At 52.9% G+C, this 15316-nt stretch overlaps 1 protein-coding gene across 1 annotated transcript in view; it reads right to left on the reverse strand.

The window, feature by feature from the left end:
- Nucleotides 1-6361: 6361 nt before the first annotated feature.
- Nucleotides 6362-15316, reverse strand: part of LOC133354167 (uncharacterized) — a 39305-nt gene continuing 30350 nt past the window's right edge. Inside the window, exons 5-7 of the mRNA XM_061570794.1 lie at nucleotides 12009-12098; nucleotides 11110-11170; nucleotides 6362-6462 (exon numbers count right to left, since the gene is read on the reverse strand). The gene's annotated coding sequence lies outside the window, so the exon portion shown is untranslated. The remainder of the gene's footprint in view (nucleotides 6463-11109; nucleotides 11171-12008; nucleotides 12099-15316) is intronic.

Consider the following 15316-nt stretch of genomic DNA (forward strand, 5'->3'; position numbering starts at 1 on the left):
GACGTCGAAAAGCAACGCCGGCCAGGGGGGGAGGGGGGGGAAACATGTCGGGGAATTAAGACCGGCACTGCGCAAAAGAGAGACTAACGAAAACAGCGCCGTGGGCTTCTGTGGCCAACGAAGGCTCCCGTTAACGACCCAAGTTTGACAGGAATGCCGGCTCCGGCGAGCGTGGTGACGTATGGCCGTGTGATCCCCACCACAATCCGCGCAGGCATTGTGGAGAAACGGGTCTCTCTGTCGCAGCTACTGGGCATCGGTGGGAAAAAGAGCTTCATCGCTCATCGGATTTCTCCAGGATAAATAAAGATTCTGATTGTGAAACGTCGCATGTTGCGACGTGTGTGTATTTGTCCTGTTAGGGCGGTGTTATGAACGAATGTGTTAATGTTGTTGTTGTTGTTTGTGCACCACCGCCAACGCAGCAGTAATCACAACAGATTTTGTTTACGTTTGATTGAAGGCTTGTCAGCTGAGAGGATGATAATTAGTTATTAAATAATGGTACAAATTCCAGGTTTTGCTTACGATTAAAACAGTGGCATTAGTCACGTTATTCCACCACATTATTCCACTGCATTGCACGCTTTCAGATACGCTTCTGCGGCCGTCTGGAACGCTCTTACTTTTTTTAATAATAGAAAGTCATTGCAGCTATGCACTTTTAAATCTATATTGAAAACTCATTTATTTCTAAGTGATTTTTGTATTTAGTTTGTTGTTTTTCCCCCGCACCTCCGATTAGCACGGTTGACAGCGTACGGTGCGAAAGAAGTTAAAACACTGTACATACAGCGGGCAAGCGATATTTTAAACGGTTCAGCAGTAACCAGTGCAGTGAAGTGTGGTGAAACAACCCTAATCGCCGATATGACACAAGGAGGCCCTCATCCAGCAGTGGTTTGACAAATCGACTCTAAGTTTAACCAATACCAAATGAATGAATCCAAGACAAATGATGATGACAGTGCCAAATTATGACAATGACAACGATTATTTGGGCATGAGTACATGCCAATGAGAGTGGTGATAATAACGACGACGACGATGATGAATTGGAGGTGCTAAGCAGAAACACCTATTAACGCGCCTGGTGCACAATGGTGCACAATAACAACAATTACAGCGGTGACGTTAGGGTCACGGGCACAAAGTGAGAGCTGACTTTACGGCGGGCCTCTGAAAACACCGAGGCAGCAGCGGCAGCAGCGGCGGTGGCGGCAGCGGCATTCCTAGGCAAGTAATCGCCGCATAATTGAGCGCCTGCCACAAGTGTCTCACGTGCTGAGATTTGCACCAAAAAGCTCTGCGGGCCCAGGTCCCCGTGACCCCTGCCTGAACCGCCGCTCTCTGTCTGACCAGTCCACCAAAGGGTCAGCTGGTGGTCACGGCTTAGAGAAAGGGGACGGGCGAAGAGAAAGGAGGAGAGCGGTGGCGGTGGGGAGGGAGGGAGGGAATGAGAGATGTAGAGAAAAGGAAAAGTGAGAACCCAGCCCATTTGTGTTGTGCTCAGCTCTGTAAATTAGAAGTTGCGTCCGTGACATCGGCCCCCACGTCGCACACAACAAGGGTACGACGGGGGCCCCCAGGCGCTACGCTTTGTTCACCCAAGGCCTCCGGCTCGGCATATTAGGCCGCGCTGTCACGGGGAGAAACGTTAGCCGGAGTGTCCCTCTCCGAGGGTGCAGAGCGCCCTGTGATTAATCGGGGTGAATGGTTGAGAGGCCCTCTTGCTTTGGACACCTTGAGATTAGTGGGATTTTGTGCCCCCCCCCCCTTAAGCAAGGAGCGTTGCGAGTTGATTTTTCATTTAGCTGAAAACCGATCGCGGGAGGTCATTGGGGGGAAACGGCGATGGCGACCGACGACGCGTCATTGTCCAGAGTTTACGGAAAGTTCAAGCCATTGAACGCGCGCATGCCTCGCTGTTACGGATCGCCCCAACGCGTCATCCGTGATGTAAGTCACCGCCGTTCGCAGTCGCGCCGTGTAATCGCAAACGCCCCGCAACCGTTTGTAACGGCGACACAGTGCCCCGTGGTCGCGCCGTACAGCAGCGGGATAAATATTCCTGAAGAAGGCCGGTTGGCTGAAACATCAAAGGTTAGAGCTGGTTCGATGGGTAGATTATTAAGGTGATTGATCGACTTAAAATTGGACTCCACTACTTTTGAGTGGTTGATTACTCGCACCACTTAAAACATGTAGTTCCCCCCAGATCCTGCCTCCAGAAGGTGGGAAACCCCCAAAAGGGCCACGGCCAACGTGATGCGGCTGATGATTCAGATGACATCATCTAGTACCGCCCGTAACCTCCCGTACAGCGACACAGCTGTTTTCTAAACGTTCGTTTGTTATCCGATTGGTTGAGCAATGGAACCAACAATCAGCTGAGTAATTGATTATTTAACAAATCAGATAACGCAGCTTTAATAAAGATCACCCAACCCTCTCGGTGACAGTAACAAATAAACGAGTTATTCTTTTAAATTAATCGTCTGTTTTTGGTGGCAGCCCAGGAATGGAACGCGTCCGAATGTCTTGTCCACTTGAGGAGATGGAGCAATGAAATCAGAAGGCGACGGCTCAGGGAGGCCTTCATCCAGCAGTGGATTGACCAAGTTGCGATGACGGCTAAGGGGCCGTGGTACACGGCAGCGCGCCAGCACGCTCACCTCCTAACCTCGCGACAAAACCACCCTTTTGAGTCGGCGACCGAGAGCATATCTTCGAATTAAACTTCCGCAGCATTTATGTTCGGTTTCAAACGGGGCGCACCATCTGACCCCGCCGTAAATGCACCTGAACTTTGCGACCGCAGAGATAGAGGGGCGTTCTGTTCAAGTTACTGTCGAAAAATACAGGGTTCGTAAAAAAAAAAAAAATCCCCCTCGCTTGAAACAACGACCGGTCTGACACTAAAATTGTGGAGAGGGTGGGCAAGCGAAGGACAAGTCGGCCTTTTTTGAGTGAGCGGCCCTCTCGTTATGTTCGCGTAACCCGGCTTGCGACGACGATTTCCTCCCCGCCACTCATGCGCTCGCGGGCCTTCCTCCACCGTGAGCACAAAGCGCGCGCCTTGTCCCGCTCGGGGGCACGGCGCCTCTGCCCACCCACTCCTGCAGATGCTCCCCTCCTTTCACATTTTTTTTATCCCATTGTGGGTCCGGTCAGCTGCGGTGACCTCCCCTGCTTTCGGAGGTGGTCCCCGCGTATAATGCATCCCTTTAATAACGGGGCCAACTGAACGCGGCCGCCTCCGCCCGCTTGAGATCGGCCCACGGACAGCTTGCGAGGTCGCCTCGGCGGGCCCCACCAGCGCCGGCCCCCCCGGAGGAGGCCATCGCGAAACGGCCGCCCTGCACGTTCCTTGTGCGACGCTTTGACCCGAAGACCCCCGCGCTTTCCTCGTCCCCCCCACCGCCGTGGTCAGGGGGCTAGCGACGTCCCCCCCACCCCCCTCCCACCTGCCCTCGCCACCCCCACAGCCGTTGGAGTTAATGATGCAAGTGAGTGGGCGCTCCTCCTGTGTGACCGGAGCACCTCGGCGCGCTCCGGCCACGCACTGCGTGGGCTCTCGAGGTTGTGTCCCTCCGCCGCACGGCGGCTCTGCGATCTCCGCTTGCAACCCTGAGCCCGCGCGGGGAATTTCCTCGTCGCTACGGCGGGGGCGAGGCTCTGCGTAGGACAAACCGCGGTGGGCTTCTCCCATGAGCTGAACCTATTTGATCGAGCCTCGTAACGGTGATGGGCTAAGTCAGGGCTCGGCAACCTGCGGATCCGAAGCCACGTGCGGCTCTTTAAGGGACTGCTTCGTGGCCGTTAAGTATGAAGGACCCACACCGTCTCGTATTCACTAAGTGCATTGCAGCTCTTGAAATATTGAGTATTTTTAACCGAATAAAAAAAGTGCTCTTCTTGTTATTTTGGTTGCAGGCCAGTTTACCATGGGAGTTCAGTTTACCGTGGGATTTCAGTTTACCATGAGAGTCCAGTTTACCATGTGATTTTAGTTTACCATGGCAGTCCAGTTTACCATGGGATTTCAGTTTACCATGGGAGTCCAGTTTACCATGGGAGCCCAGTTCACCATGGGATTTCAGTTTACCATGGGAGCCCAGTTCACCATGGGCAGGAGTCGGCAACCTGAGGCTTCGGAGCAGCGTGCGGCTCTTTAAGGACCGCTTCGTGATGCTTATTTATTAAGGACCACAATCTCGTATTCACATGCATTGCGGCTCTTGAAATATTGATGTTTTTTTTTACTGAAGTCGAAAAAAATTGCTCTTAATGTTATTTTGGCAGCCGACCACTGGTCAATCACCGCCGAGGATTTGAACTCGCAATATTCTGATCGAGAACCGCTCGGTCTACCGCCGAGCCACCCAGCTAAATAATCGCCGGCCACGCTGAATCCACTGCTGGATGAGGGCCTGCCCAAACCGTCGCTCGCCTACATCTCCAGTGGGGATGTAGAAGTTGCGTTGGGCACTTTGGTTCCACTCGACAACTCACCAATGAAACCATTCACCAACGGGGCCTCCCCAGAGAAACATTTTTCACTGAATGACCTCTGGCTTGCTGGCCCACTGGAGGTGGTAGGTGACGACACCCTACAGCCATAGCGAGATGCATACTTGATGTTGTGTGCCAGGTGTGAATTTTTTTTCACGTCACCCTCACCCTAACCCATAGACTTGCACAGAACCCATATACTTAGGATCCATAGGCCATAGCACCCAAAAACTTACATAGGACCCATATGCTTACATCAGACCCATAGAGTTACATAGAACCCATACACTTACGTACGAACCCAGGCCTTCATTTCGGGCTCAATATTTTCTCGGCAGACTGCAGGAGGTGACACGTGACCACCGAAGCAGCCACCGTCAGAGCTAATACCGGGCGCAGTGCGACAGGGGCGCGGTGACACCCCGCGGGTCGCCGACCCCCCCCCCCCCCCGGCCGAGGCGATTCCGCTGGGCACCTACCAAAAGGCGCGAGCGGGCGATCGCGCAACGCGAGGCGACGGCGCGTGTGCATAGCGGCCTCGCGCGAAGACGGAGTGCGTACAGGTAACGCATGGTGCTCGCTCGCCATCCCAGCCCACGATTGGATTCCCGAAAATAGCTACAGTGCTGGTAAAGCCTGGACCCCACTCACCCGTGCCATGGTATTAGGACAATAGGACTGTGTAAATGCCACTAAAATTTTAACATCACACAGGCTAAAACTCATTTATATTAATGTACATCGTAAATATTAAAAAGGGCACCTTTCCCAGCGATGCGTCCATGTCAGAATGGAATATTTATGATGCCGGGCCACACCCCGGCAGTGCGCCCTTTTGTTGTGGTGCTCCGCCGATTCGCGCTGCTCGCCGTTCGTGCAGAAACGCCAAAATACAAAAAGACGAAGAACGTCCACCTCCCACCACAACCCCCCCACAACCCCCCCCCACAACCCCCCCACAAGCCCCCCACAAGTCCCGACCCCTCCCCCCCATTCCCTTCACCGTCTCTGTCCACCCAGGTCACGTGCGGTGGGGAGTGTGTGTACTTCTCACCTCTTCCAAGCCGTCTGGTCAGCTTGGAAGAGTAGGCCAAAATGCTCTCCAGAGGGGCTCTCAAGAGCTGGCTCGAGTAGAAGGCCTTTCGCCAGCAGCGGCGTAAGCAAGCAGTTGCAGGGCCGCACCTTTACCTTGGTACCTTGTTACGCTCGTTCGGATCCGTAGATTTCTTTTTGGGCGGGAAGGGGGGGGGTGGTTTGGTAAAAATTCTGGCCAAAAAATAATCGGAGGCTTCACCCGAAAACAATGATGGACAAGCTGCGGCAAACCTCGTTGAGTTTGTGTTTTAAGCACTGTCGTTACGTTCGCGACAGGTTGCCAGTGAGCGTTGCGCGAGGCTCACCGTCGCCCGCTCGGTTCGACGCTCGAGCCATCCACGTTGTCGACAGCTTCCCCCCGTCGAAAAGGGGAGCAATTACGAAGGACGCGAACGGACAGATGGACGGACAATACCCCGCCGTGTTCGGTTTTCCTCGGCTGCGTTCACCTGCACAGCCTCCCTTACAGCGAGAGAAAGAGACACGACGCAAATTGGATGCGGCATTTTGAAAGTTTACCGTTCCTCGAAATCGTTGGCTTAAACGAGCAAACGGGCGCGGGCCTAATGGAGGCGATGGCGATCCGGCCCCAGGGCGCGACGGATCGTCGGGAGCCACCGACACTTGCCACCGTCATCTCAGATCGTCGGCCGGGGGGGGGGGGGGGGGAGGATTCACGAGGCATTGAGAGACCGTAACGCTGCTTCAGCCGGGAGGGGAGGTGGTGGTGGTGGCGATGGTGGTAGCGATCCCCCAACAGTCCAGTCCTGGGAATCACCCGGCACGCCACATCCAGTATAGCTCTCGCCGCCATTGCGTGTGGCTACCGGGTCACGTGAAACCTGTTCCAGTCTGCCGAACACAACATATCTGGTCAAAGAGCCCTGGGTGCTGCGTAACCCTTCAGCAGCAGCGCCTGTAGCGATGGGGAGGGGGGCGGACACGGGATGCTTTGCCGTTGCCGTTGGTGTCTGTAAGGAAGCGCGCGAGAGCGTTGCTTTCGGTCCCGTTACAGCGCGCGTGCTTTCAAAAGGAAGTCTTTCAACAGGAGACGTTATTATTTTGAGGGTGGTTGATGACCCCACTCTGAAGGTGAAGGTAACGGATGCCCCCACTCGCAATGCCCCGCGGTCGCAAACCGCGGAGAGACGCCTTGGTTCTTCCGCCAGCGCCGTCGCCTCTTCCCGGAGAGATATCAGGGACGGGGAGAAAAGGCCTGAGCGAGCGAGAGAGAGAGAGAGGAGAGAAAACAAAAGGAAATGTGAAAATAAATAAATAAGACAAAGGCAGAAAGAAAGTGTGACACTCGGGGAGCGTTTGATGTATTGTTGGCAGTTGGCCGCGGCTGAGATAAGCGGTCGGGCAGGGCCTCACTATTTGTCAAGGGGACAACACGGAAAGTCAGACCGCCGGGTCACAGAGGGCTCGACCCCAGGGATGAAAAGGTCAGACGTGGCAGAAGAAGGCGCCCAGGTATATATATACGTGGACGGGTGGGAAATTAACCTCCCCCCCACCCACCCACACCCCGCCACCACCTCCCACGGTGGGGGAGGGGGATAAAAAAAATGCCTTCCCTAAAAGGGGCTGATTTCTGTTTGCGGTTGGCGATTTCATCTGTTCTGACACAAATCCCTCCATGAATACGCACAATGAGGCTCTTTAAAAGGCAGTGAAAAGGGCCCGGGCTTCTGAGCTCTTGGGGATCAGTGACAACAGCGGGATGAATGAAATCTCACTTTTCACCCGATAGAGAGATCTTTATCGGGATAAAGGAATGACTGAATGAGCGGCGCATTTCCTATTTGCCGAGCTCGGCGCAAAACACTCGTTCTTCAAAAACATCTGATAGTGTACAAGTGTTCTGCCTTTCTACGGCGCGCGCTCGGGGAAAAAGGACCGGCCGCCCGGCCCGGCTATCGGCCGTGTGTCGCGCGACCGCTCCATATCGACGCCTTGGGGGGGGGTAGGGGGAGATCGGTGTCGTCCCCTCCCTGCAATATCCGGCAGGCAACGCGCTCACGGACGTGGACGCCGTGCCGACGACAGATACACAATCCGGCAATAACACCACACAAGCGAGCAGAGGAGTTCAAAAAAAGAAGAAATATCGATCATTGTGTTCTCGTTTCGTCTCTCTGTTAATCTACCACTGGCATGAAGGCCTCCTGTCCACATGCCGCGTTGTTCCTGAGCGTTGTTTCACCGTACGTCACTGTGCAAGGGACTGGGTCCAGATATCGCTTGCCAAAAAAAAAAACACGAGGCGTGTCCGGGAATCGAACGGCGGTCGCCGAGCTCGGGTGCTTTTGCGCTAACCGCTGCGCCACCACTCCTCCCATCTCGTCAAGTAGCGAGGTGCACAGCAGAGGGTCCGTTAAGCGCACGTTGCAACGGAACCCACCTGACGCGCCAGCGCAGCAAGATACAAGGGAAATCCAAAGCACAGCGTACTTGAGAAAAAGTTACGTCGGATGAACTTAAAGGGTATTGCTGTGGCAGGAAATTACGTCTATAGCTCAGCGTATGTTTGCTGAGTATGCCAACAGTCGCCCTCAATCAATCCCCCACTCATTCAGATAGCGTCGGATGGGGGGGGGGCGGCAAGTTGTGACGGTGCAACTTTCAAAAATGTAAACGTAAAGTGAAATTTCTGAATGAGTTCAGAAAGTCATCTTAAACTCCATTTGGTTAGCGTTAACAAAACAAAAAAGCGTTGAAAATAAAACCAAGAGTGCATGGGCGCGATGACGCCCGGCGGTCGAGGCTCACGAAGGAGCGGCAGCCGAAGGAGGGAACGCGACCGGTGAGGACGTCACCACGGAGTTCGAGCATGCGTGCAAGCAGCTCGATGGGTCGCTGTGTCGAGCGACCATGAGTGGTGGTGATGGCTTTGCGCGGCCTGCACTGAGCAGTAGATCGATCATGGTTGGCGATGATGACGATGATCACGATGATGATTGGTGGTGGTGGTTAATATTTATGCATAACGGTAACTTTTGCAAACTGCCTCCATAATCTCTGTGCTCACCCGGCTCAGCAAACGAGTCGCGGTCCTCGTTGGTGAGTGGCGCCTCTGACACTCCAGTATGGATTTAGGGAGCCGCCGTGGCGAGATGTTAACTACCTCGTCTGATATACAGGAGGTCGTGGGTTCGATTACGACCCTGACGCCTGCTGTATATTTAGATCTCTCCCCGTAGTCGCGTGGATTTTTCTCCGGGTTCAACGGTTTTTCCTTCCGCCTTTATCAACATGCGTTTCGAGTATTTGGCTGCTATAAATTTTCACGTGATAAGCCACTTCGCTTGGGCTATCATTTGTGGCCAGGTCAATTCTGAAAAAGAACTCTATAGCTCAGTGGGCCTTGCCTAGTAAAAGAAAAATAGTTTAGTTTAGCTCAGTCTTTGGATGCAGAGGTATCGCTTCGTAAGTGTCATGTGCAATTGCTTCGCAGAGTGACTCAGCGAACTTATTTATGGCGCAGTTAAAAAGTCTTGCCATTAGATTTTAAATGTATTCGGTGCGCCACATAACTCATTGTCACGCACTTCATTTTAATACAAATTTCAAAATCTTTTTCCGAGGTTTGATACCATTTTTTTTGTTTGGGGATAGCCTTGATGGAGTGGTTCCCACGCTGTGATTCGGGTCTAGTGACAAACATGAGTTCAACTCCCGGCCACGACCAACATCAGTTGCGATTGATATCTAAGCCCGTCCTGGGGAGCTTCACCTTCCCCAGCCCGCCCTGACCAGCGTGGCGAAGAATGTTCAAACATCCCCATGATAGACACAGCATGGGAGAGGCCTTTACCCAGCAACATATTGACAAAAGGGTGATTTTTTTGATAAAGATTCACTCGAATGTTCCTTTATATTGTGTGTACGAGCAATGTCTACAGTGACGGATTGACCTGGAATGCCAAACCATATTGGACATTTTAGGTAGAACTGACTATGTACTGCTGCCACCATTGCCTGCAAACATCAAACGGTTAATGTTGGATATTGGTTAAATAGAGGCATTATCACACTGAACTCCAGATAATCTTTGGGTGGCTTATACGAGTTTCGGATTACCAATGCTCGCGAAAAAAATAACGCAAAGCATCTACGCGCGCTCATTTCATTGTTTTCATCCGCTCCTCACTTATCGAAGGCTGGTGGCATCGCCGCAAACCTCGGCGAGTAAACCGATTAGCCACGGGGAGGAGAGACGTCACGCACATTCCACGACCGCGCGCCCAACCCGTGTGTGCAATCAACCGCCTACCTACCTGTTTGTTCACAACCTCATAAAAAAAAAGTTGCTTTATATATTCGTATTTTTTTTCTATATCCGGGCTCACACCGCCCACGCACGGCGTTGCCCCCCCCCCCCTCCCACCACCCGCCCCCACCCCGGTTAATCGAGAGTTGATGAACATGAATTTAGCCAAGCTGCTGCGTGGTCCCGTCGTGGAGGGGCTGAGCAAGACGCGTTTAAATAATCTGACTTACGGCGCCGTGACAAGACGCACAATGGCTTTACTTCATCATCCGCGAGCGGCAAAAAAAGCCGGCAGCTTCTTACCGCCGAGGTGAGAATTTACGGCGCGACAATGATGAGCGGAGCGGAGCGTACGGGCGCGTATTTTCACGCCGCGGTAAAGCGTGCTCGTTTCATGCTCTCGCCTTTAGATTTTTTTTCTTCTTCTGCCGTTCAGGAAATATCGACGGCGCGGATATAAACGCCCTCCGCGTGAGTCACGGCCGATAAATGTTAGCTCGTGTGAACGGGGCTGCGCGCGTTAGTGCTCGCGTTAGAACGCCAGCGTAGCGTAGGCCGGGCCACTGTGTGTGTGTGGTGCGTGCGTGTGTGTGTGTGTGCAGTTGAAAGGCAAATCATTCCCCCCATGTAGCCTTAACAAGGCTAATTGAGCGAGTGTTGTTAGCGAGCACGTATTAATGTATTTGTATGTATGTTGAAATTCTTCTCAACCGTATGTTGCCAACCATGCTAATGGGAGGTGTGGAGGAGGCACAATAAACTCAACACAAACATCAGACAATAGCACACGGGTGGTGTGGCTAACGCCACAACCGGCCGCATTTGTCTCCCCAGTGCTGATTTTCACACACTGCACGAGATACTTATCTAAGGCCAAGTCAACTTTGGGGAGGCCTGCAGGACCGGTTCAGAAAATCACCGCTGATATTAGCCATGGCCGAGAATGGAACTCGGGCCGCCGTATTCGTAGCGAGCATCAGCTTTGGGGAGACAAAGGCAGCCGGGGGGGGGGGCGTAGAGCTGGCCACACCAAACGCTCGTGCACCACACTGGCATTCGTCGGTGTCTCGTGAACAGCACTTGCCCCAGAAGTGTGCTAGACAGAGGCCACACATGCGATCTTCATGTTTGTCTCTTCGTCAGTGTTGGCAGGAGCCAACGTGAGATGGGGGGTGGGGGGGGCGGGATTCAAATCTTTTAGCTCCGGCAAAAAAAAAACCCATTACCTCCTTGCCCTCGGCTGATGCCGACTCAGACATCAAGCCCTCCTTGCCGCAGCGATCAACTCTGCGAATCCAACATGACGCGCAGGACCCATCGAGAGAGAGAGAGAGAGACGGGAAACAACACAACGCGTTATTAATCTCCGACAAGAATTTGCGATTAAGTTATTATGCAATTACGGGACCCACAGCAGAGCCAGGGCTCGAGTTATTTAGAAGACGTCGCCGCCGCAGTGGGAAAGTAGTCTGCCTGACATGACGATGATGACGACGACGATCACGACGATGATGGTAAACCACAGGATAGTCAGATTATTTGCTAATTTCTCCTGCCGCTTCTCATCGTTCAGCGTCCATTCAACTTCCATTCCTTCTAGATTTGAAGTTTTCGTGACTGCAAGGATTCATACTCTTTGTTTTTTTCGGTAAAGTCACGTAAAGCACATCGCTTAAGTGTGCTTTCGCTAAGTTGTCCCCACCTTAAGAAGGATGCTTGTGTTGCGCCCGAAACGTCGTGATTTAATTTATTTTAAAAAAAATTACCTACGTGACTTTACCGAAAAAATCAAAGAGTATAGCTTCCATTCCATAAAACTTCGTTCAAGATTCACGTTGCGGTCAGAGTCACAATTTGGCAGTCACGACTGAAAGCGTAATAAAATGTAAAAAAGAAAAGGAACGTAGTTACATTTTTTTTTATTTAGTTTCAAAGTGCATTATACTGTAAAATAGTAACTTTAAGCCAATCGTCAATCCACTGCTGCATTAAGACCTCCAATGCTGAGCTGGTCATGGAAGGAGTTTCACCGTATTTCACCACGCTGCCCGGTGCATGCTGGCCAAGCGGAGGGGGGATGGGGAACGCTTCAGATCTCACTTGCGTCACCGACATGAGCGCTCACCTCTCCGTCTGTTTTCCAGAGTTGGCTCCTCTCCGGCGGGTAAGAGACAACTCCAGGTCCACAAAGGTCCCTCCTGTCGCCTCGAAAAGGCTGTTGGGGCAAGTTCTGTTACCACTTGTTGTGTTGAGTTTGGTTGTCCTTCCCCCGCACCTCCGATAAACACGGTTGGCTACATACGGTGCGAAAGAAGTTCAACATACATACAACCGAGCACCTATGAAGGCCGAGGTGATGGGTGAGCAGCACCACACCCGGCCGCCTTTGTCTCCCCAGTGCCGATGTTTACACGCCACATCAGGCACTCATCAAAATGCTCAGCCGACCAGTTGAAACATTCGCCACTGTGATATTCAGCGAACGGTGCTCTCCCCAACAGTCTGTTCAGAGGCTGTCCGGGGGAGGGGGGGTTTCGTCTTTGTGTGCGCGTGCGCGTGTACGCGCGTGCGTGAGACCCAGTGACAGCGCGGCGGTGGCGGCAGCCGCGGGAATCTCTGAATAAACACGGCGGTAATTGTCCTCCGCTGGTCACACGCCGCGTTCCTCCGACAATCCCACGGCAGAGCGGCGGCTCCCCAGTTAGCCGGCCACGCTAACCAGGACGCGCGCGAGTTTTTTGTTTTGTTTTGACGGTCGATGACAAAAACGCGCGCGTGCGGTTTGCGACGTCGGTCCTAATTCGCCAAGCTTCGAGAGCCGAATGCGAAAAAAAACGGAGCAGCAGTTCAGGAGAGAAAATGGGAAATAAGTGTCGCCCGAAACCGGTCGTCTCATTCGCCTGTGATTAAAACCGGGACGACTGCAAGGCATGTAACGTTGCAAACTGCAAACGTGACCACGGTGGAACGGCCGTCTTCATTCTGCTCGTGCTCTCACTCAGTAGAATAAATAAATCAGTTTTACATTCGACAAAAAAAACTAATGGTAAAAAAAAAAGTTTTTGCGTCTCAAATTTTTTTTGTAACCTGTAAGCCAAAATAAGTTAAACATGCTCCATGACGTCCAGCTTCAAGATCTATTAACGTTCTCCAAGTTCAAAATCGAATGTCGTCTTGCGCAAGAAAGGAATTATTTTATTTTACCTGCGCTGAACGTTTCGCCGCTGCCCTGCGCGCTACTGCTGAGAGCGCAGAAACTTGCATCGGTCTATTGAGCGAGCTTTCCAATCGCTCTTGTGGCTGCGTGGACAAAGGATCCATGCCTCTCCCCATCTGCGTTGCGGCCCGAGAGGACCCATCGGTGGTCCATTGTCCGAGCTGTCTGCCACGCCGTATGTCCCATGACGTACATACACGATAAGGCCAAAGTGCCCATCAATCATGCCGATGGAGTGCTCTTTCCGCTCACAGAGCAGGCCGCTTCCAACCACCGCCCGTCCGTTCGCCTGCCCTCCCCTCTGCCCACCATCTACACGCCCAGCCACACCATTACGTATCGCTCGGACCCCCGGGATAACCAAATATTGTTTCTCATTTGAATTCCGGTGGCGAGAAACCGAACACCACGACACGCATGCGCTGGTGCGTACACATGACCGTTGGTCCCATCCTGTGGTCCGTGGACAAGGTCGTGGAAGGTGTCCCGCAGAACTGCTGAAGATGCTCCGACATTATTTTTTATCGCCAATCACTGCACGGTGGTCCGCATAATCTTTTTTAGCAGCGATCGGCGGGACCAGAAAGGTCGGGAACCACCGCACTAAACACTTTCTGTCACCTCCAGATTAATTTATACAATCAAAAATGCGGGAGGGGGGGGAGGCTGGCCCCCCAAATCTTAATTTCTGCTTAAGGGCCCCCAATGGATGAGCACCGCCGCAGGTGGGCTGGCTTCTAACTCGGTCCCCCCGTGCGGTGCCGTGTTAGAGGGGCATTGTCGCTCGGCATTAAAGCCACGGATAGTGTCTTTACACACTCGTGGCCGTTCAGGATTCCGCGGCGGGACAGGCGACCGTGCGCTCCAGTCAAGGCCAAAACTGCGGCCCACTTAAGGCAATCGGCAGAATCGCCGGGGCGTGCGCCGCCGTTGTCGCTGCCAACTCTGGCACGGCTTACTCGATTACGTCCGCAAACACGCTGGCCACGGAACGGGGCGGCTGCCGCTAATCAATTCTCGTTCCGGTGTCCAGCGACGCGGTAAACAATTTGTTTAAACGATTTAAATATATTTTATTATTTTACCAAGGTAAGGCCCACGGAGCTACTTAGCTCTTTGCAGAAGCGACCTGGCCATGTGGAAATGCATAGCAGCTAAATACTCTAAACGCATGTTTTTAAACACGGAGGAGAAAACCCAGAGGACCCTGAGAAAAATCCACGCGACCAGATATACAGCAGGCGTCAGGGTTGGGATTGAACTCACGACCTCCAGTATACCAGGAGAGGTAGTTAACATCTCGCCACCGTGGCAGCCCAGTATCTGCAGAATACTGAGTCTCTGCAGGGTGAAGCCCTCCCCAGGCGAAATAGAGGTGTTTATGACCACACCTCTTCGATACTGGTCAGTGTGGGTTGACCCTGGTGCGAGGAATTAAATGCTCTCCACCCCCCCTCCCGCCCCCGGTCTCTTCAATTCTTCAATATACGGAGGAGAAAAACCAGAGGACCCTGAGAAAAATCCACGCGACCAAATATACAGCAGGAGTCAGGGTTGGGATTCAACTCACGACCTCCCGTATACCAGGAGAGGTAGTTAATATCTCGCCACCGCGGCAGCCCAGTATCTGCAGAATACTGAGTCTCTGCAGGATGAAGGCCTCCCCAGGCTATATAGAGGTGTTTATGACCACACCTCTTCGTCAGCGTGGGTTGACCCTGGTGCGAGGAATTAAATGCTCCCCACCACCGCCGTACCACCCCCCCCCCCGCCCCCCGGTCTCTTCAATTCTTCAATATACAGAGGAGAAAAACCAGAGGACCCTGAGAAAAATCCACGCGACCAAATATACAGCAGGAGTCAGGGTTGGGATTGAACTCACGACCTCCAGCATACCAGGAGAGGTGGTTAACATCTCGCAGCCTGCGCTCCCCTGGCCTGCGGGGCTGCACCAGTGCAGTGGCACCGCCTGCACTCTCTAAAGCCAGACCGCTTGTGCCAATATGCTAGAAGTTTGATTGCGATCCCTTGCATAGCTGGAGTTTGACTTGTATATTTGGGGGGAGGGGAGGGGCAGGGGTTCACTTTGCCCCTCACATTAGGAATCGCAGGGGGGGGCGGCATCGCCCTCCCGTGCCATCCTCCCTAAACTCTGCCCCAAATGGCTGGCTACATATGGCTGAATGCAAAAAAACCCTCCAACGACGTCCACAAGC

Source organism: Lethenteron reissneri, chromosome 46, assembly GCF_015708825.2.
Source record: "Lethenteron reissneri isolate LAM-NWPU_2019-01 chromosome 46, ASM1570882v1, whole genome shotgun sequence".
In the NCBI taxonomy this organism is placed as follows: Eukaryota; Metazoa; Chordata; class Hyperoartia; order Petromyzontiformes; family Petromyzontidae; genus Lethenteron; species Lethenteron reissneri.